We start from the raw sequence: 23,551 nt of genomic DNA on the forward strand, positions 1-23,551 counted from the left end.
ACAATGGGCTACGGCGCAGCGACTACGCGCCCCGCATCGGACGCGGTGAGCGTCGAGCAACGCAGCGTTCGGCGCGACAACGAAATGTGCGCCTGAGCAAGCGACGCACGCCTGAGCCTTAGAAACAGCTCGTTTCTAAGGCAACACCGCGTTCACTAGAGGCGCTTTTGTACCGCTTTGAAGCATCGAACTCGTGGCTCAGTGGTAACGTCTCCGTCTCACACTCCGGAGACCCTGGTTCGATTCCCACCCAGCCCATCTTGGAAGTTGCTTTTTATTTATGAAGTGCCTGCCGTGATTTATCGCTCACGGCCAACGCCGCGGACACCGACGCCGACACCGACACCGACGCCGACGACACCGGCTTTTCTGCGACACGAGCTCCTTAACGCTATCGCGTTAAAAGGGATGAACAAACTTGGGTCACTGCGTCCCGATATCGTTTGTTTGCTCCTTCGCTCTCTGTCAGACGCATTGGCCAGCAAACGTCCTCGATGTGGCCCGTCATGGTGCCCTGCTCTGTGTTCAGCTGGTTACCTTCGTACCTAATAAAGTAATAGCGGTTAAAGCTATGTTTGTCCTGTCGTCACAGTCTTTTCGCCTTTGCGCTTCAAGTTTATTAGTTGCGGAATACCAACTAGTCCTCTAACTCTGAAGGCTACCTAAGCACTGATGTTGATTTAATCAGATTGAGCGAAATTCGTACTTTTTTTTATTTGTATTACACACCGGAACTGCATGCCCGACTGCATTTCGCGCATGACATCAATGGTTATATCCCAGCACAGTCGCGTATTTATCTGCATGGCTATCTTTCTGGGGTTTGCCCAAGCGTGCCATTGCGTTCTGTCTTGGTGCTCGTTTCCTCCTTGGCGGCCTCTCAAAGATGGAATTTTGCGTTATTGTGGGGGGTTCCTCATCCATCGTAAAATACGTAAGTGCCACGTCGAGGCACTCTTATAACAGTGCTGCTGCAGTTCGGGAAGCTTCGAAGCACCCTTAGTCAGTTGGCTACTTGCTCGTCTCGGCTATGCGTCGTGCACTGGAATTCATTGATTCTGAAAGACCTAGAAAATGTGCTGTGTTCTGTGATCCAAAACTGGCATTACAGTGCACGCAGTCAGCTCTCTGACGCGGATGTCATGACCAGTTGACATACGAAATCGTGAAACTTCACCATCACGTCCAACAAAAAGGTCACGAGGTTGTTTTTCAATGCGTGCCTGGCCATTGTGGAATCAGTGACAATGATTCCGCCGATAACGCTGTTCGCGCAGCACATAAAGAAGAGCACAGCGTTCTGATTCCCCTTTCGAGGACAGACGCCGCAAGGCAGCTTCGACACCTGGCACGCAGTCTCTCACTGACCGAGTGGAACTCGCCAAACTTACACGATTGCATCGATTAAACCTTTCGCCACAACTCCGACCTTTACCCGGACTTCCTCGACGTGAAGCTACGCTTCTCTGTCGCCTTTGATTAGGAGTTGCCTTCACAAAGGCATACTCTACGTTAATTGGAGTCGCCGACAGTGCAGCATGCGAAGTCAGCGGCACCGAAGAAAATATCGACCACCTGTTGTGCCACTGTCCACGATATGCCCCAGAAAGACAACAGCTTGCGAAAGCTCTCCAAAAACTGGACAATCGACCGCTTTCTGTGCAGGTGCTACCGGAACACCGCCCCCATCGCTCGTCGGCTCATAAAGCGGTGAAGGCGCTTTTGCGCTTCTTGAGGACGACGGGCTTGTGTGAACATCTGTGACTATTCATGCAATTTCTATAAGACCACACGCGTCAGCGAACTCACCATAATTTTCTTCTTTCCTTTCCTCCTCTCTCTCCCTGTCATCTTTGTTTTTACCCCTTTCCCTGTTTTCTCATTCGCCCGGTGTAGGCTAGCCAACCGGACGTTATTCTGGTTAACCTCCCTGCCTTCTGCTTTTCTCTTTCCCTCCCTCCTACTAGTCTAGAAAATTCCTAGCATTTTTTAAAAGTATGTTGTTTTGTATATTTAGGTGTCCCCAAAACCCCTCAGCCCCTTTATGTTAGTCGTAAAGTAGCGGAGAAGCTCGCGATGCTTTTCTTCTTTATGTTGACCACTTATTACGTTTTGTAAGGTGCAGCTTTCTTATGGTCTCTCTCTCGTGGCGTTTAGTTTTCTCTACAGGCGCGTGCCTGATTCTGCTTGTTTGTTTGTCCGAGGCTAGCAGTCTGGAATGGCGTATCGACCGCTTTATGACGACAGAGAATGCAAAATATTATAGATGTATTTGCCCGCTACTGTCTGCATGCCGTCATGCTGGCTAACTACATTCATTCATTCATTCATTCATTCATTCATTCATTCATTCATTCATTCATTCATTCGTTCATTCATTCATTCAAATAACTTTATTCAGTGCCCTGGGATTTGGTGGGGTGGGCCTGGACCCGCCTAGGTTTCGGCCAAGGGTTGTTGGCCCTTGGCGGCTTCCTCGGTTCGCTGGACGGCCCAGAGTTGGTGCTGCAGGTCCGAGCTGAGCAACGCAGACTCCCAGCGCGCGCGGAGGCTGTTGCTGTTTGAGGCTGCATCATCGTTATGCTGTATTACAGCCGTACATTCCCATAGGATATGCTCCAGGGTGGCTGTAGAGTTGCAATGTCTGCACTTGTCCGTCGTGTATAAATCTGGGTGTATTAGGTGCATAATAGCTGTACTCGGATAGGATCTGGTCTGTAACTGACGCCATTGTTGCGACTGGCTGGCAAAACTTGCACCTCAGCGGGCCGTTCTTAACAACAGGCGTTCATATTGTGCTATTCGTTGTGCCTCGATTAGCTCATCCAGTGTATTGTGGAGACCTAGCTGCAGTAGTCTATCATTGCTGGTGGGCATGGAGAGTCCGATTCCTTGCTTGCAGATTTTTTTGATTAAGCAGTCTAATTTGTATTTTTCTGGCGAGTACCATCGTAGGTACGGTGCCACGTATACTGTTCTGCTTATTACGAACGCTTGGACTAGTTGAATCACATTGCCTTCTTTCGTTCTACTATGTTTGTTGGCTATTCGTTTAAGTGGTCGCATGATTTGAGATGTTATATTGTCTAGTTTGCGTATGATCTCTCCATTGTTGCCGTTACTTTCAATGATGAAGTCCAATACTCTGATCGTGTCAACCTTGGGTATGGGCGTACCTTCTGCCGTAGTTAGGTGAATTTGCGGATTGGTTCGTTCCTCGTTGTTGCGTGTTTTTCGGCCACGTCGCGATGGTACATAAATGAGGAGGCTACCTTGAAAAAAAAAATGCCTGCTGCCGTGCTTTCACAAAAGACGGGAGCGGAACTGACGCAATGCAATAGCACTTTCCTTGCAACCAAACCAATGAGTGTCAAAATCCAATTACAGAATAGACCTTCTTTTTTTTTTTTTTTTTCTCGCGACGCACTAGAAGCGCGCCATGTACACGTTTCTCCTTATGCACCAACATTTCCATTCGGCACCGCCTGAGCTCATTTCGTGGCTCCGCGTCTAAGTTGTGCGTGCCTCTGCACGCATTTCTATCTCTCTCCCTCACCTGCCGGTGATAACAGTATATGTATATGGCTCTCCTTTGGCAGCCTTTATGTCCGCAGCCGCGTTTCCGTGTTGCCGAGTGCGATCTTATTTATTCATGGATTCCCCTCCTCTACGCGTGCCTCGTGCGGTGCTCCCGGGACCGGAATTACGTAAGCACAGCCGGGGGTAACGTATCAGAAGCTATAGCTCGCCGCGCAAGACGGTAGAAACGAGGGAAGCACGTAACGGCGTACGTTTATTGGGAGTGAGAAGGAACAATTATGGGGGAGCAAGGTTGGCGGGAGAAGGAGCAATCGGCCAAGAAGGAAACGAGCTGTGTTACGCGCATTGACGCGCACTTCTGTGCAGGGTAGGGGGGGGGGTGAGTGAGAGGGGGTTGTGTTTAGAGAAGAATGGCGAACGTGCTGGCTATCGCGCTCTGCGCTTGCATTTGTCAATCGGGGAGCTCGCGTGTAATACCGGTGCATTGTTTATCTATGGACCGCGACCACGACGTCTGCTCTCGAAAACAGGTGTACGGACGACGTGTCCTATGGTATGCTATGTATATTACTGTTGTCTCGTATAGTCTGCTCTCGAAAACAGGGCGTACGATAGTACTACCTCGGCCGCGTGGTCAGCCATCGAAAACAGGAAACAGACTACGCGGACGACGTACACTAAACAGTTTACCGTTCTACCGTCGAGCGGATATTTGTAGTACGTTCCAGAAGGATCCTTCTCTTTCTTCGGTCTACTCGTGCCTCTACTTTCTTTCGCGCTTCTTTCTGGAGGAAGGAATTTACGCTTGCTGTGTGACTTGTTCCTATGAGATCATTTAGCGTGCAAAATAAAAATAATACCGGCCGATGGATAACTTCAGGGCCCGTATTCACAAAAAGTTCTTAGCTAGAAATTGTTATCGTATGAGAAAATTTCACCTAATCCTGGACATATTATTAGCGAAGGCGGCTGGCCATGGACAAACAGCACTTGAGAATGGAAAGCTTTCTGAATTCGGCCTATAGTATATAGCACCTGAGATTATAAATGGTCTTTTCTGATAGGCCGCGAGGGAAGTGATAATCTGGGCAAGTACTAAATGTAATAAACGTCATTAGTACATATACTTTGGTGCCGCCTCCAGTACACCAAGGGGGAATCGGGGACGCCAAGGTTCTCTGTGGTTCGGGGGCTCGCCGAGACCTACACGTGCAGTTGTTGTATAAGATCGGCTGACAGCGGCTCTCGTATATGCGTAAGCTCTAGCTCATAGGGCTTCGCACAATAATTTCCAGACGGAACTCTGGCGCTATAGTGCCTACGGGAAGTGCAGTTGGGGTCGGTTAATCAGCCAGCATGTGAATGATGGATAATGCATGGATTCGCCTAAACTTCGTCCTTCAAACGGCTTCTCGGCTCTGTATATAAGCTCGTCATGTTCAACGAAGTACTGTGAAATAAATAGTTAAGCAAACATCATTGAAGTTGTCCGACGGCAGGATTCGAACACAGGACCTCTAGCACAGAAGCCCAGTATTGAAAGCGTTGCGCCGCGGACGCCTGCAACGGCACGGAAAACACCTTCATAAATTTATTGCTGCCACGTGGAAAAGTATAGATTGCTCTGAAATGTAAGACAGTGAATGCAGATAAAGCGTAATAGAAAAAGACACAAGAATGTCTGAATCCACAAGCACGAAGAGCGGACAAATCCATGTACTACTCATCATTCCTATGCTGGCTAATAAAGCAGTAAGTGCCAGAGTTTCCTCTAGAAATTCTATGGCTTTAATCCCTCCGCTGCCCCTTGCATGTCTCGGAGACCCTGCGCCTCCTGCTTCGTTATAATCTCATGTGCTCCCCTGAGGCATGTTCTTCCTGCCTGCGTCATTTTTATTTTCGCATGATAAATAGTATCATAGGACCAAGTGACGCAGCATACGAAAATTCCTCACCGGAGAAAGAAGCGCGAGGGAGGAAAGAGGCGGGCCCTTAGGAAAGATATGCTGCAAATAACTGCTGCGGGAGTATACCGTGTTTCTCTGTGGTGTTTCACCGCATCGGCCACGTATACATCGCCCACTCTCGAAAACAGTGATAACAGATGAGGATGCAGGGGACAGTGGGCACGTTACGTTGCAGCGACCCGTCGTACTCCTGTCTGGACATTCAGTGGACTGCTTTCGAAAGCGCCGGTTTGTAGCTTAGTTTAACGGCTTTCTGTGATAGCCCAAGTCACCGAGGCCGCCGTCTTCCGTGGCATGCGGGAGCTTTTGCCGCGTCGGACCCGGCTGTTTCGAACATAACAGCGCTTCACACGTAGCTTTGAAGGAGTACTGACGGGACATCTTATGTTTTGGGATTGCTCTTACGCTTGCTTCAAACTGATACAAAGGGTAAACATTGCTACATGAGGCTACGAAAGCGTCATTTCGGCAAGAATTGTCACTGTCCGCTCCAAATACACGTATCTGTGTTACGATGTCACGATTATTTCCGTCACGCCAGGTCCGACGCTTCGAGGCCAATTTTAGTATATATCAAATTAACATATGCTAGTGAACGTTCGTAGTTGCTGTCATCCTTCTTACGTTCGAGAAACGTGTGGCAGAGCCTCTGCGACAACATTGAAAACATGTGTCGACGCCTCGGGCGGGTGTCGAACCTGCGACTTCACATTGTTGCAGGTTTACAAATAAGTAGAGCTAACTAGGTTTACCGACAATTAGAGCGCACGTACTTTTCTGTACGTGTGCTCTAGTTGACGGCAGCGTCGCAAGATGGCGTCAAGCGGTGCTGCGTACTTCGGTGTCTTCCGTCTTCCGACAACTGCAATGTGTTTAGGGACTGGCTAAGGCTTGTGGTTCCTCGTGAACTTCTTGCCGTTTACGGATGATCAGGCTACCGCAGCCGTAAACAGTTGTAGCGTAGCTGGTAGCGACATTTTGTGACGTTTTGTCTAGCTGCAACACGTTTGAACAGTATTGGTGTTGCAAGAGAGTTCTCGTCGAATAACATTTAAAAAGAAAGGACAGTGTACAATTATGTGTCTATACCGACGACAGCAGTTAGGCAGAATATGGTAGGCCACTTCAGTGGTAGCTCCGTGTCCGCCTTGGTTATAGTCCGCGCCACAAGATGGCGTCACTGGCGCGGCTGCTCACGTGTCTGTGGTATTTCCACAGTGTAATACGTTTACGAACAAGCCGAAGCTCTCTCTATTTTCTTAAGGAAATTGTGGAAACGCGCTGCTGCTGCTGCTGCTGCGGAGGAATGCATGCACCCTATTCAAGACTGACGGTGAACGCTGGCGAGGAGATTGGTTGCAGCTGTGGAGCACATATAGGCGCGCGCAGAGGCTTTAGGGTCCATGTATGAAAGACTGCACAGCCGCACGCACGCCCTGTTAGGCGGCGGGCGCCCATGTGATGCAGGAGTCGGCGCGATTTCTTGCACGACACCACGTTGCACGTCTACGTGCAAGCTGTACATTACAAGATCGACGAGCCCATTGGACAACGAGTGCACGCGTAGACAAAGGTACAGAAGAAACATGGAGTGCAGGATAATTCGCCGCCGCACGTGAGGAGGTGGTAGGAAGGGGGGTGAGAGCGGTGCTTGTGCGTCAGTAGCATTTTGTAGGAGCTGCTGGGTCGAGTATTTCCGCGTCTACACGACTAACGGACGACTGCTCGCATGAACATGAGCAGTCGGAGCTTGTACACTGGTCCCGTTCGATGGCTATAGGGGTTAGGAGAGGGGGAATGCATGTGATATTACTAATGGATATAGCGGAGGCTTTCGCCGGTCACGTCTTTGCAGCGGCGGCGAAAGGACGTCAACAGTCTATATAAGTCATATCTTTCTTTCTTTTCTTTCTTTCTTTCTTTCTTTCTTTCTTTCTTTCTTTCTTTCTTTCTTTCTTTCTTTCTTTGTTTTACCTCGACGGCAACATATTTTCTGGTCATCCGATCTTCGGATGCGCGGGTATACATCGGCTGAGCAGGTAATCGCTGCTGAGAAAAACAGAGAGGGAGAGAAAGAGAGATAAATACATGTTGCTCGTGCGTGTGCTCTGCAGTGCTCTCCGTGCCAACAGCAACGTAATACGTGTTAATTTTAACGCGATACCGTTAAGGGCCCCGTGTAGCAGAAAATCCGGTGTCGGCGACGGCGGCGTTGTCCGCGAGCGAAAATTGCCGTATATGCTTAGGTATACGTATATACCACGTCCTTGCAATATGGCATGCGGTATATGCGGGTTATATTACCACGCCATTCTATCACTAAAGTTGCTCATACCTTGTCTCACATTCTACAGAGTTATTCCTCGGAACTTTGAGAATGACAGCCACCAAGCAAACGTCATGAAACGAAACACCGGCAGTGCATGCCCTTAATGTTAAATCTTATCAGACTGACATATTAAACCTGCAAATGTCATTTTTCCGGCGCTGCTTCTACTACCTCCGGGATCGGCCGACGCAAGAGGCCGGGTTTCTACCTCAAAGCTTGCCTTCGTGCATAGCGTTCGCCGCCAGCGTTTCCCAGTAAACCTTACGGCTACATAAGCTGCAGTTGCCGGGAAGCGTGAGATACAGTCGGGGATCTTTGAATGCTCTCGCGTTCCACTCTTGAAGTCAAACTTAGAAGCGTCGTCCAAATTTTTTGTGTATAAGAATGGAAAGCTCAACTAGTCAAGTTGCTCTTCTGTAACTTTTTTTCTTATATCCTCCATAAACTTGCATATTTATGGAAATAAATTCATTCATTCATTCATTCATTCATTCATTCAAGTACTGATTTCGGTGTTAGCGCTTGGACTGCTCCAACCATCTCCCTATGAGTGCTTGGACGAACGTACATGTATGCCCCACCCGCCAACGATAAGCACCCAGCTATCGCTTCCGAAAACTGCGCCCTGTATTCTGTTTCCTCGCACTGCTCCCACTCTCAGCACGCCCGCTGTAGATTCCGCAGTGGTGCGCCGTATTAGCGTTGCTGTACGTGTAGGGGACTCGCCGAACGGAAAAGCTATTATCGAACCGCGATAAGAACAGACGATGCCCCATCGTCGGCAAGATAGAAATCATTAATATTCCCGCTCGCAGCTCTGGAGGCAGCTCCGACGTCGGGAAGTGAAGGCGCTCGCTGCTGCAGGCCAATAAAAATTTCTCGCATTGCCAGCATAAAAACGAAAAGCCAAAGTGGAGAGTTGGGTGCGTGTGTGGAACGGATTTGTTCGTTATTTTCTTTCCCCTACATTTATAGCCAGCCTGGCAGTTGCCGCGGTGGCGTATTTGTCACGTTTCCCCGCCCACGGAGCCCGGAGCTCTTATGTTTTAGCTTAATCGTGGCGGTGTGGTCGCTCTTATTTTTCCCGAAATTTCCCCGCCAGCCGGTTTCCGCTAGAGTTCGCGGTGTTGGAAGGAACGGTGGACACCGCTTTGGCCGCAGGAGAGCGCCACACCGTCATGATTAAACGCCCTCCCTCCTTCTTTGTTGATTTTTTTTCTTTTTCGACCATAAAAATCGTTACCCGTGCGATTTGCTGAACTGCTAAAACGGAGTTCCGAAATAAGAAAAATAAATAAGTAAAAGAAGTACTCGCATTCGCGATCAAAGTAAACGCTGAAGGTACGCGCTCGTCGATTAGAGCGTGAGCGATCTTAGGACAATCTTGGGTTGATTCGAGCGTAACCAATATGCGCTTAAAGGAGCGCGACGATGCAGATGAGTTTCAGGGGTGATCAACGATCCGTGGCTAAATTTTGTTGACGGCGAGTTGGAGGGGGGAGGAAGGGTAATGCCCGTAGCCAGCGAAACTTATTATTTTCTTTTTTCTTTTTTGCGTTGTAAGGAGACCTGAAAGACCAAGCCGCGCCAATAATGGAGCGGCGAAGACGAATCATGCTAGCAAAAGCAAGTGCATACTAAAGGGCGAGCTGTTGTTTAAGATATCGCATCGCGAGAGACGCTCTCTCGCGCGAGGAGCCACGTGCGAAAATCGGCGACAAAACGGACACCGAATCACGTCTCGAGCGCGACGAAGTGCATGCGTTGCCGCCCGCCAACTCTCACGAGACGATGCGCTAAAGCTCGCCTGGTAACTTCTCGCAGGTTTTTTTCATGATTCATGGTTAGCACAGGTATTTCTTACACCTATCCAATAAACAAGAACAACAAAAAAAAAAAACCGCCCCTTCCAGTCCGGGAAGATATGCGAACAGCGAACCTGTGTTAGTTACACCGAGTGTTATGCCATGCAAGTCAAACTCTTCTCAATCAGTCTGTATTGTAGGTCTTTTGTTTCACCAATCTTTCACCTCATTTTCGGTTTTATGTGTTCGCGTGGTGAGCATGCTTTAGGAGTGTTTTTTTTTTCTTGCGATTCTCCGAGTGCTCTTCTTTTTTTTTTTTTTTTTTTTTGAGCGTGTGGTTTCCATCTGTGTTTTGCCGTGTTTTTATTTTTTCACGTGCAAGTTCCTCCGCCCCTTTTTCTACGCGCCAGTAATGAGAGCAAGGTTTGGCGTTCTATTCCTGAGAGCATTTGCCAATTCCGGATCTCCTATAGAATATCTCCGTCTTCGGCCATGTTTGTGATGACGTCCGCCGAGCCGTCCCTGCGTAGAGCACTCCGCGGCTCTTGCTCGCCCGACTGCCCGTCGCAGACCTCGCAACTCTGTCCAAAATCTCGATCCAGGAATTCCCGCTTGAAGCGAGCAGTCGCTCCACCGTTCAGGATCGTTGCTTCACTACGTTGACGCCGTTCTAGAGCTTCTCGTTCGCGGAGCCCAGGTTCTTCGTTCCGACGCCGCCGATGTGTTTCCGCGTGTCGGGCGCGCACTTCGGCATCGTCCTCCCGGCGCTGCCTTTTAAACTCGGCATCTCTGGCGCGCAGCCCGTGGTCGCCTTTACGACGACGAGCCCGTTCACGAGCCAACTCTCGCTGATATTCCCGTGCAGGCGGCTTCTTCCCCAAGAGTACGCATTACTCGTATAGTATTCCCATAGTTGTGGCGTGGTTAGCAGCATCCGCCCGGCACTGCCGCTTGCGATTCTTCAAAATTAAATTGCTTCAAAATTGCTCATACCCCCTTGAGCAATGGACCGTACCCCCGAAAACGCAGCCTCCCCATTACGACGACAGAAGCGAAATTCTACGCTCGAATGGCGAGCGGCAACGGAGTCAGTGGTGGAAGAAGACAGCGACGACGAACCCGTTCACGAGCCAACTCTCGCTGATATTCCCGTGTAGGCGGCTTCTTCCCCAAGAGTACGCGTTACTCGTAGTCTTCCCATAGTTGTGGCGTGGTTAGCAGCATCCGCCCGGCACATGCCGCTTGCGATTCTTCAAAATTAAATTGCTTCAAAATTGCTCGTACCCCCTTGAGCAATGGACCATACCCCGGAAAAACGCAGCCTCCCCATTACGACGACAGAAGTGAAATTCTACGCTCGTATGACGAGCGGCCACGGAGTCAGTGGTGGAGGAAGACAGCGACGACGAACGCGTCAGCAGTGGCGCGTAGCGCGTTCGCGCTGTAGCGCCGAGGGGCGCCAACGAGACAGCTGTGGGAGACGACGACGACGCTCGAGCCGATCCTGATGGTGATAGTTTTCGGGAAGTCCGACAAGGACGGCACAGGTTCCGCATAAACAGCCTCGGTGTAAAAAAAAAAAAAGAAGAATGCACACGCGACAAGCGTAGACAGTATGTTAGGTGGGCAAGTGTTAGGTGGACGTGTGGGTATGCGAAAGCATTAGAGTACCTTTGCTGAAATGTATTCAAATGATGTTTTCGACATGCATTAAAGTTTTTTTTTTTCTGCTGGGCCGTGTAACGGTAAAGCTGTTCCAATCGGGGGCGCTATAACGTAAAGGTGATCCAATTTTTTTTCTATTCCAGTTCTGCAATCAGCCCTCCCCGATTGATCAAAAACTTTTTTTTTGGATCACCCCCACTTCGCCTGCCTGTCACGCGACGTCACCAAAATTACGATAGCTCGATCCCCACCTGGTATGACGTGTACACACTGATTATTCATGATTGGCCCGAACAAAGGAAAAAGTTATTTCTCATTCGACGCCTTTCCGCCATTAGCTCTCGGCTATTGGTCAAAAGTTTTCGGGCTGCAACCACTTCACCTGCCTGTCACGCGACGTGACAAAACCGCGAAAGCTCACCGCGTCGAAGTGACGTGTACCCGTTAAAGATGCATTAATATGCCGAACAAAACTGAATTTTTTTTTCTTAATATGCGCAGGTTGCCCCGTTCCGAAAGGAAAAAAAAGATCACTGCCGCCGATCGCTCAGGCACTGGCTTCGCACCTGCCGGAGAGCATGGGTTTATTTGCGTGCAATAAAACTCTGCGTGGCCGTGTAACGTTTTCTAGCGCTTTCGGCACGTTTACGACCGTGCCCTGCCGACTAATTTTTGCTGAGGATACGTTTTAGCGGCATTCTTAAGTTCCGTTGCACGCCGCCGCGATTTTAGGCCAGCCACCGCAAGGTAATGTTGAATTCCGTTGGCGGAGTCGGAGCAAGTTTTCCTCCTTGTTACGGAGCAAGTTTGTTCCAATGGCACAGTGAGGGCGGGAGTAAGGTGTTCCAGTGAGAGAGTCGGAGGGGATTCAGAGCGGGAGTCACTCCGCGGAGCAGAAAAAGATGCTCCGCCAAAATCGGCGGAGTGGACCGAAACCCTGCGTGACGTATTTCCTTCACCACGTTTGTCTGCTGGGAGGCGCTGCCGGTCACGACTCGCGAGGAAGCAAAAGCTGCTGAGAAGGGTACCGAGGATCCGGTGCTGCATGTCTGCGACCCGCCATCGTAGGCCTAGGGGACCCGGGTTCTCCGCAGAAACTGCTTTGCGGAGAGAACCCAACCAGAAGTCACCTCGTAGCGTCATGAGAACTGGAATACATAGCTGTGTGTGGGTGTAGGCCAGCTGGTGCTTCATGATTTGGGAAGTCCGCAAAGAACACGTGAGACGAAGAAAGGGACTGCACGAAGCAGAATACAGATGCGCAGATTTCGCGATGACGCCTGTTGTGTCGAAATATACCAACAAACAGGGTGAGCTAGACATCGAGTGCTCCAACTTCGCCGTTCAGCCACTCTTTTTTTGGGCACGTGTTGGACCCCGGACGGGAAGTAAATAACAGAACGGAATCACTAGACGAAGGAGAAGCTTTCTGATGTGGCTGTAGCGGACGCACTGTTTTTTTCTTTTGTCTGAGAGGAGCAGGCGACTTCCGGCTATACGGAAACAGCTGCTCCTTCCGTTTCCGATGCTCTGGAGCGCTGCCTCCGCTTTACTTATTCATCCATTCGCTCGCCGATATCTCTTCGCCCTATAGCGAGGCGCTGTCAGTTGAACGTAAGACGCATTCAAGTTTCAAAAACCGAACAAGAAAGCCGCGTGCGTGTCGGATGTTGTTCACGTGTCGAGTCTGCTCCCGGAAAGGGTTAAGAGATCAAAGCTTGTGCGAGTGCGTTTTATCTTGTTGGTCGGAGTTGCCAGCCTTCCTTCATTTCGTTTTCCTTTCTTTCATTATTTCTTTCTTTCTTATCATGTCCACTGCATGACGAAATCCTCTCGTAGCGATTTCCGATCCCCTAATCTTGTTCCTGCCAACTCCAACTGTGTTAACTCTTTTGCAGCCGTGCCTATAGAAATCGATCAATTTGATCTACTCTTTTGCTTCGCGTTGTTAAACATTTCCGCTGGAATTATTCTACTGGCAACATGAGACACCGTCTGAAATGACGACTGAACTTAAACTATTTGACCTTTTGGCAGATTGGGGAGTCTGAAAAAAATAAAACTTTGACTTGAGGTATCGTCGAAACTAGCCTCCAGTGCTCCTTGCACTTCTTTAATAAAGGGACGCGGAATTTGAGCTTAAGTTTTGTTCGGATCGTCAAAGTAACTTTTAAATGCAGAGCGCAGCAGTGAAGACAGCAGCAGCATCTCTCGGGCTGTTAACTTTCCGATGCGATGATAGGCTGTTTAATCGACGTCTCTAACAATGGTAGATGCTCATGAGTGCTTGTTATGTTTATAATAGGGTTTGACTAATATCAAGTGCTACTTCATTTTCCTCACCGTGGCTTAATTTGTTCTTACTCTCTTGCTCATTCGAGGTTCGGCAGCGTATGTACAAATTATTACGAGCAATCATTGCCGTCGTGAGGGGGGGGGGGGGGGGTTCACTCTCGCAAGAGCAAGCAGTCTATTTCAGACCGACCGTCGACCGAAGCTTGAATATCTGTCTAATTTCCTTCATCTTGAACAGCGCATGTGCAAGTGCCCTTATCGGTTACCGTTCAGTATTGTGCAGTACTCCATATTACTTTGCCGCACTGCACAGCGACTGAGCAAAGCATGTGGAGGCTCCAGCGTCAATCGTACGCCCACTAAACCAGCCTATCTGCATAGGAAAGCTGATCAAACGCAATAATCAAGTATGAGGAGTGATCTGATAAACATTGCTTCGCGAGCCTAAAGAACGGAGAGAAATATAGACTCCGTTGCTGAAATGTAGACTCTGCTGAAAGGAGTAAGAACAAGTAAGAACAACTTACCCGCTTTCACATTTGAGAAGCAACTGCTTTCCCGCATAGCTGTGGTTAGTATTGACGACAAAAAATCTGCATAATAATTTTTTTGCTTTATCTGACTTATAAATGTTGGAACTCTAATAAGCAGGTGCATATTATGTATAAGTCAGCTTTTTTTTTTTTACTTTCAGTATTCATACTAAAAATAGCAAATTATGACTTTTATTTCTGTTCCTTGAGGTGTTCCTAAACGTTTCACACAAGAATTTTGAAGAAATAGTCTGAGCAATTGTGATTTCTATACGCCCGCTCAAGATACCAGTGATGAAGGTATAACCTTATGCATCGCAGTAGACTTTCCAACTACTACGTCTTGAAATGACACGTTAAAACATAAAGGCACCGACAGTGAACACATTTCTAGCGGTAACGAAAGAGTTAAGGCTAAAAAAGAAAAAAAGCCATGAGAGCACAAGAGTTCACACTGGATACACACCGTGGCTTCTTGTGCCCTTGTGCTTTCTATTTTCGCTAACTCGCCTTCATAGGATGAGACATGCCCACATGGCAACCGTAATCCAGTTGTGTTGCCTGCCGCAAGCGACAGAGTTCATTTATGTAAAACAGAATCACCTGGTGTTCTGTCGGATGGAACATCACCACAAATAAGGACCAGTGTCTTTTTCGTGTACGGTAAACTGGGCTGGCTCAACAACCTCTAGGCTAGCTAGTCTGGAGGGTGTTGCCTGGGCCGCCGTTTCGCGGCCTTTTCGGCCATCACGTGACCAGGCAGCGAGCTTTCGCTCGGGACCGAAGCCCGGCGATGGGGGCGTGAGAGGCGTGATGACGGGTGTGTATATACCCCTCGGGTCTCGTAAACGTCGTCGCCGTCAGGCGAGAACAACAGGCACGCGTTCTTCCAGCCACGACTTCAACGACCGCTACGGTGGTCGCCGTTCCTTAGGCGCTGGTGCTCATCGCGGTGGCGCCTGGCACTGACTGTAACGTTTCGAGGATTCTTCGAGCCCGCGCGGGTGCTGTTACGTAACGGCGCCTGCGACATCACCGTTGGACGCAACCGAATGCACGTAGTAGATTTTTGCGCGGATATTTCGACGTATACAGGGAAGGAGGAGGAGAGGAACTGCGCAAGCGATATATTTTCAAGTATATTCGGTCATTCATCTGGTCTCGCTTCTCAGTTACACAGCGCTCTTTTATTGGCGATTTCAACTTGGCGAGCTGATTTCATGTTTTTTCCGAAATAATTAGCTGTCCGTGCAACCACCGGTTTCTTGGCCCATTCACCCTATATAGTAGGTACGAGCCATGTTTTGGAGGCGTCATCACCATCGGTAATCGATTTACCACAGCTTTCCTTTTATTGTGTCTTAATCTTACTTTGTACGTTATTCTTGATGATGTGTTAGCACCTGCCATCTACAGTGCTTCCTGTATGCTCCGGGGGAGAATAACTGAATAACTGAAATACTGACGCGCGTGTTGGAGAAACGTTATACCGCATGGTTCTCACACGGAAAAGGACGGAACTTTGCAAGTACTGCAGCTTGTGAAAACAATTTCAACGACCTTAATTAATTTGATCCTGAAATCGATCTGACGAACTCAGCGTCGCCGACGTTATCGGGACGTCATGGCGCATCTGACGTCGTGTAGTAATTCGTTGACTGGACTGCAGTGGAAAACTTTATTGTGGTTGTGCAGGACGCGCTTAGCGCGTAAACGTCGTGCAGCAGCTATAGGCTATAGGTACAGCGATGTTGCTTAAACAAGAATGTTGCGCGCCTTTCTCCTCACTGGGGCGCTCGCGTGTGCCACAGGATTGCAGGAACGAAGCTAGCTGAGCTGTTGTCACATGACGTCACGACGCATCCAAGAGCTGGGTGTCGAAAGTGGTCCGCTGAAACAAGAATTATCGCAAAATACTATAAAGGCCATAGCTAACGCTTCTCAGTCTTATGTATATATATAGCATTTCGGGGGTTGGGACCTTCATACAGCGCAAAAATAAAAAAAATAAATGAGTAAATTGAAGTGACGAGTCGATAATGTGACGTCAATGCTCTTGTAATACTTTGAACGGATAACCGTAGGCCGACTGCAGCTGCAGGATGGCCGCCGAAGGGAGGCCTGGGAGCCGCCGTTGAGGGCAGCGGAGGATTAGTTGGAATGATAGGATTTATGGATTTGCGGCCGTATAGATGGATTTGGTGACGCATGACGGGAGTAATTAAGGGTCTCTCGGAGAGGAGGCCGTCTACCTGCTTTTGGCCAGCTTATATCGGCAGGGGACGATGATGAGTAAAACCATAAATGCGCCATAACACACGCGAACCACGTATGCGTGCGCACGATTTCTGATATTTTTGTGTCTGTGTGTGTGGTTTTCTCTGTCTGCGCGCGCGTGCGCGCAGTCTCGTACGTGTTGCATTTCTAACATGAATGCGTACGTGTCCTGCTGATTTCAAGAGGCAATTCTAGTTTCACGTACATAGACTCTCTGCGTACGTAGAGATCTCGCGCACCGAAATGCGCATGCGCAAAGCGTAGCTGCCACTCTTGAGTATCAAATACGCACGCTAAATCTAAGTGTTGGTGGCAAGAGCAGACTCACTGAACAGCTGCAGTGTTGCGCTTCTCTCCGCCTTATCGAATGATTGCGCGCGCAATTCACATAAATTTCGAGCGTGTACACATCTCTCAGTTCGCTCAGATTGTGGTGCACTGACGAAATCACTGTATTATTATTCGTTTCGTTCTCTGTGTCCGTATGGCAGTTTTCTTTATTCCCCTTAATTCAAACACACATTTGATTTCACCCGCATCAGCTGGCAATCATCGTATTTCGTGCTCTCCCTCGTTTCATTTATTGAACTTTGAAAGACTGTTGTAATGACTCATAACGACTGCGTCGCCTGGTTCGCGGTCTGTCCCCCTTAGTAGTAGTAGTAGTAGTAGTAGTAGTAGTAGTAGTAATAATAAAATTTATCAAACGAGCAGGCGACGCCTTCACGCTAGGCGGGCGGCGTCCTGAGACCAGGACGCCACGCGCCCTGGCCGTCTGCCGCGTCCTGTCCACTATAGGCTCGCCTTGTCGTCAGGGTCGGGGATGGCCAGCCGGGATAACCATTGCTCGACGGTTGGTTCCTTGATGGGTTGTACATTTAGTGTTGTTTTAGAGAGCAGCACTTAAATGCCCGTTACTGCGGCGAACGTCGGCGCCACTTGTATCCCAGCGAACAGGCACAGCAAGAGATGAGAGCGAACGCGGAGGGAAGCGGCGATGAAAAAAGCGGCAATATTACAAGTGGCAAGAGAGGCACGAGGAGGAAAGCGGAGAGGAGGGTGCAGCGGAACCTTTAGGCCGAAAGCGAAGGAAGGTGTGGCGAAAGGGTTAAGAGGAAAGCGGAGTTGCCGGCGGCAACCAAGCATGCGGCGAGCGCGGAAACAGCGCTGGCGTAGGCTTCGGACCCACTGCGCATGCGCTACTTCGCCTGCGGCGGCGCGCCAGTATAGAGAATGCGCTCTGCACGAGCCACGCGTTCCCGTGTTCCCTTTCTTTCTGAACAATGAGCGACGCAACCGGTGAAAATGCTTCGTCTGCCGCTGCTGCTAAACGTGCTGCCCGAGCAGAGGCTCAACACCGCCACCGAGATAACCGAGTTCAGAATCAAATCCTTTGCCACAATATATCGCGAGTTCAAAACACCTAAGCACCTGCGCTCAAAACTCGCATTACGGAGTATGGTAATTGTCGGTGAAATTTTTTTAGAGCGCGGCTTTTAGGCGCTCGTTATTGCGGCGAGCGTCGGTGTCGTACCTCATAACCGAGCGAACGAGCATACAGAAAGCAGAGAGCCAACGCGGAGGGCAGCGGGCGATGAAAGACGGTGAGAGCGAAAATAGCGCGAGGAGGAAAGCGGAGGAGGAGGGCGCAGCGATACCGTGAGGCGGAAAGCGGAGGAGGGTGACTGAAGCGTGAGAACAAAAGCGTATAATGCTGCGCAAGACGGACTATGGCTGCGAAGGCTACGGGATAGCGCCAGGGCAGCGCTTGTCGTTAGGGTGCCTCGATGCGGTCGCTTGCTTCCGCTCCGTTCGCGGGGGCGCGCGTCGGGGCACTCTACGCGTCATCGGTTTACCAAAGCGCTGCATATGCGGATGTCTGTCTGCGGCGGCTGCGTTGAATCGCGTCTACGCGTCAGCCACGCGCTGCCTTTCACAATCTCCCTATTAGCTAGGCAGTCGCGCTACACTTCCCTCCGTTTGGAACATGCCGCACGAGAAATCGTTTGTATGAGCGAATATATCGCGAAATGAAAACACGTATAGAGCTGCGCTCAAATTTCGCATTAGGGAGCATCGTAATCGTTGGTGAAGTTTTCTTTTCTTTTTGTATGTGCCACAGTCTTCGAGGTCGGTGTCGTCGTCGTCGTCGTTGTCATCATCATCATCATCATCATCAAAGTTACTACGATAAGGTGCACGTTTTCATGGCGTTCCGTTGCCGCGACATGTGTCTGTAGATATTACTTCTCGATGAGCTACCCGACGAAAGGTTAGAAATAACTCGAACAGGCTCAGGGCAGGGAAGTGGGCTGACAGCGTCGGGTGCTTGTTTTCATTATTCGCCCTGCGAAAGAGCGGTCAGGGGAAAGTGGCTCCCTAATGAAACTCGCTGTGTTTTCTCGCCTCTCTCTGTGTGCGCGGGATGTCAGTGATCGAGCGTGGCGCCGTTGTTTCCTCTCCCCTGTGTGCAGGCTTCCCGATTGCGTGAAGGAACGGGTGCGCCCCCTTCTGCCGGTGAGTGGAATTTTTTTGTTTCGTTTTCTTTCGCGCATCGTACGCGCGTGTCTGCTGCTCTCGGCGGCGACTTGCGTGATCCGGGTGGAGTCTGGGGCCGCGGCTACAGGTTGCCGCAGCGAGCGAAGCCCTCGACCTGCTGGTGTTGCTTTTGTAACGACCCTCGAAACGGAACAGTCGAGGCTGGAATTCTTTTTCTACGCAAAGGTTACTGGAAATTACTGGAAGGGAACCGTTCGCATGAAAGTACAAAGGACACGACCAAGTTAGTTGTGTGTTGTTGCATTAAAGTCCTGCGCCAACAGTAGTTAAGACGCATCTAGTAGTGCGCGACCTTTCGAGTTTCTATGGTTGCTTGCAGTTTCTGTCCAGCTAACTTGGCGTAACCGTTAATAAACACGCTCCTCAAGTCTTGGAGCCCCGTGGCGTGACTATATTGTGAAGTGTGAGAGAAAAAAAATATAATAGAAAAAGCACATTGGTGAGTTGGGGACGGGAAATAACGTGGTCTGACCTCTTCACGTTTCATTCTGGCGGGCGCACGTGTACAGGCTCATATACGACGAGCTGTAGCATGACTTTGTATATTTGCGCGCGTGCTTCACGACGCACCCGCAGAGTAAACGCTGAGCGGGCCCATCAATGTCTCAGTCTGCGTTGCGCAGTTCGCTTAATTCACTGCAGATTTTTGTGAACACGCTCTTAAGAGGGCTCGTGCGCTTAATGTGCTTTGTTGGTTTATAATGAACTTCTAGTTTATAGCCGAACGTTCGTCCCATCTTGCTGTATACTGTTGTGCATGCGTGACTCAGCGAGTGCAAACGCACGTACACGGATCTGGAGGAATTTCGTTTGCTTACTGAAAGCGAGAGTCAAGCTCGACCAAAAAAAAAAAAAAAAAAAAAAGCCCTTCGCTCCTAAAAGCGCGAACAGCGGGTCCCTTGTTTTGTGTTTACAGAAAGGAGGGGTTTACGCGAGTGTGTGTAACACGGCGTTTCGGAGCCCAAGGTAAGTTTTTTTGTGCCACGGGTGGTTTGCGTCGGACGAACTTCGGGCTGAAAAAGAGAGCTCCTCCGCCTCCCGGGGGGGCCCCGCCACGCTTTGTATTCCCTGTGGCCCTCCCCTCTGGGCCCTTCCCTGACGGTGTCTTCAGTAGTAAACGGATTTATCGCCGGGAACTCGGCGCGCCTCTGGTCTTATATAGAGGGCCCTTATGTCAGTGGTGACTTTGCGCCCGCGCTCTATACTTGGTTGCCTGGGAGACGGCGAAGATAAAGAATAAAAGGTACAGAGGATGTATGTGTGCCTTATCGTTTCCCTTTGCTCAAGTATTAGCGAGCCGCTATGCCGATGGCTTCGGTTGTTACAGCCTCCCGCAGCATCTTCTCGACCAGAACAGTTATGTGGACACTGGAGGGAAGCACTTAAGTTCAGACTGATAAGGTATTCTTTCAGAACACTGCACTTTCGTCAGTTTCGCGTTAATGGGTCGAATACTAGAAGGTGTAAAATGAAGGCGAAACTTCCATTACCGTAACCCGTTGTCCGTACGTCAGTGCCACGTCACGAATTTGGAAGTATTTCATTTCATTTGAATCGTTATGGTGCCGTAAATGTTATTGAAACATGCCAGTTCCGCTTTTCGGCTTCTTTAGAATGCAGTTTAGTCCGTACTACTTTGCGATAATGTTACCTAGACCCGAGCAGACGTCATCGAAATCTGTGACGTCACGCTGTGCTGGTGCGGGAACTTCGAGATGGCGTCGCCACCCGTATTGCGTCCCCGCGTCCTTTCTTTTTTTTTTTTTTTCTTGTAAAGCATCATCTCGTGGCAAGAGTGGACGTTGAACGCTGAACCTATTTCTTTCGCGTCAGTTTCCGTTAAATGATGCTCGCAATGGGCGACAAACTGGGAGGGGGGGAGGGGGGGGGGCTTTAAAACTATAGGTACTCAGCTGTAAAATGATCGCTCGTAGGGCATCCGCATGCTTATTATATTTTTAATTTCCATATACTGTTGACCGTAAAAGGACGTACAAGAAATTTGCACACTATGTTCAATACTGAAGTAAAATTAAATAGGAAATGAATTGTCACTATGACAGTGATGATGAGCGTAACAAGGTATACATAAGCACCTCCGGATACAGTTTAGAACATTATACGAATGCCCGCATGATATTTACGAAATGCATATTTTATAAAAGTATTTCATCACACTGTCATCAAACTTGTCTATGCAACAGGAATCTAAGACAGTGGTAGACAATTCCATTCTTTGCTCATTCTCGAAAAACAAAAAAAGCGTAGTCAAGTTGTTCATTGTAGGAAGTAGCGTACCCTGGCTGAACAAAGCGGCGCACACGAACGGTATATACGGAAAGCAGGCGCACGCCGCACTGCCTGGCCATTCCCTCACAATTGTTCCAAATACTTTCACAGAAGGAGATGATAATGGCGAAGAAGAAGAAGAAGAAGAAGAAGAAGAAGAAGAAGAAAAAGAAGAAAAAGAAGAAAAAGAAGAAGAAGAAGAAGAAGAAGAAGAAGATGATGATGATGATGATGATGATGATGATGATGATGATGATGATGATGAAGTGAGCCTTCAAAACAAATGGCACGCCCCTATAGTGGGTGACGGACCAAGAATCCGGTGATTGTGCGCCTAGATAATTGCAGGAAAGTATGAAGAACTGGAAAAGGTAAAACGGAACAAACGACTAATGTGTAATTGAGAAGTCAGACCAGACGGATGGATAAATGCATCTCCGAGTGTCCGAATGAAATTATTTAAAAAGAGGCGGAAATATAATGAAAGATAGGTTCCCTGATTGCTGTAGACTCGAATGAATTTGAAGTTATAATAACGATAGTAAGGAAAACAGGGATCAGCACGGTAGAATATCTTGGTCTCTTCTTAGTCAATCGAAAGTATTGGCACAGCGTCCGTCGTCGATGCCGCCGAATGCTCGAAAAAGACCCGCCCGGCTCGCCAGCCTCATGTCTCACTGGTGCACCGTCTATACAACTGTATATAGGTGCAGTGGTTTCTCATGGATCACGCGAGTCGATCGCGTAATCTTGACATGATTATCATTGTCTGCTGGTAAATATTGTTACGGCGCGATCCGTACATGGACGAACGCGGTGCTTCGCAGAGCGACGAAGACGACGATGATGGCGCTTGCCACGTGGGCCGGTTCAGAGATCTCTTGCCGTAGCTTTCTCTATCACTGTTCTGTAAGTATATCCTTCGCCTGCATCTCGCCTCCGTCACAATATCGAACCAATGCAAGAAATGCAATGCAATGCAATGTGCGCGCACACACGCACGCACACACACACGCGCGCGCGTTCAGAAGAAAGACGGTAAAAATGAAAAAGAAAGACGAAGTGAAGAAGACAGTGAAAAGGTGTTTTGGCTTTTCCTGTCGTCATCCTTGTTTTTATGCTAACGTCTAATGTCAAATAAGTAAGAACCCGATGTAGGTGTTGTATAGCTTTCGCACTAACATGCGTGCAGAATTGTGTATTGATTCGCGAAAGCATGGTCTACGTAACAGCTGCAAGTAAATAATAGCCGGAGCATGACATAACGAGCCTCCCGTGTTGAGCTGTCTAGGTTTTTTTTCTCTCTCTCTCTCTCGCTCGATTATACCTTTCATTCCTCTCTCCTCTCTTTACAACCGCGACCTTGTGGTCGACATGTGCCGTGGTTGGCAAGCACGACCGCTGCTATAGCCGTCCCTCCCTCTTGCTGCCGCGTGCATGGGGAGTGCATATACGAGCGCGTGTTTTCTCAGGCGGCGGCCGCCGCCGTCTCTGCGCATGCCTGCGCTTTCACAGCTCCGAAGTGCTGCGCCATTCGAGTCCCATTAGGTGTCGCAAACGCTATGGACGGGCAGTTGGCGGCGCCGGAACTCTTCTCGCAGCCGTGGCTGCCTCTGCAGGAGGCGGGCGGGCAGAGCTGCGCGCATGCATGGACGCTCGCCGCCGATGCACGAGGCGCACACACCACGACCGCCACGCGTACGCGCTGCTGGCCCCCTCGTCGTCTTCATCGTTGTGTATAGGGGCGGGTAGAGGCGCCGTGTCCTTGGGACGCTGCCCGGGCCGACTTTCGCCCGATCTCGATGTGCCGCCTTCTCGCCTTTCCATTCGCGTCGGACAATCAGTGCCGCCAGACCTGACGAGGGGGACCGCGAGCTTTGGCTTTTTCAAAGCTCTGACCTTCCGGCAGCGTGTCGCGACGAGCGTTTACAATAAAGACGAATCCCGAGAGCTGTTGCGACGTTCGCGTATGCTACATATCTGCGGTGGGAGCAGGCGAGTGGGCGCAGGAGCAGTTTGCGCGTGTGCGCGCGCCGCGCGCCTCGAAAGCTTCATTTAGCCCCGTGAACGTTCGCTCAAGGGCAAGATTAGTGGCACGGTACACTTTTAACGCGAGAGCGTTAAAACTGAGATTTGGGAGACAGAAACGAAACAGAAAATCCGACGTCAGCGTCGCGCGTCCGCCGTCCAGCGTCGGACGTTGCTTCGACAAAGTAATTTCGATGCGAATTCCAGACCGCGTATACACAACCACTAGTCTACTGCACAAGTTGCTCATACCTTGTCTTTCGT

At 49.5% G+C, this 23,551-nt stretch overlaps 1 protein-coding gene across 2 annotated transcripts in view; it reads left to right on the plus strand.

The window, feature by feature from the left end:
* The window catches only part of LOC142579020 (uncharacterized), a 445,280-nt gene that overhangs the window by 44,161 nt on the left and 377,568 nt on the right, over positions 1-23,551 (plus strand). For both annotated transcript variants that reach the window (XM_075688799.1, XM_075688798.1), the window contains exon 2: positions 18,886-18,928. The gene's annotated coding sequence lies outside the window, so the exon portion shown is untranslated. The remainder of the gene's footprint in view (positions 1-18,885; positions 18,929-23,551) is intronic.

This window comes from Dermacentor variabilis, chromosome 4 (genome assembly GCF_050947875.1).
Source record: "Dermacentor variabilis isolate Ectoservices chromosome 4, ASM5094787v1, whole genome shotgun sequence".
NCBI lineage: Eukaryota > Metazoa > Arthropoda > Arachnida > Ixodida > Ixodidae > Dermacentor > Dermacentor variabilis.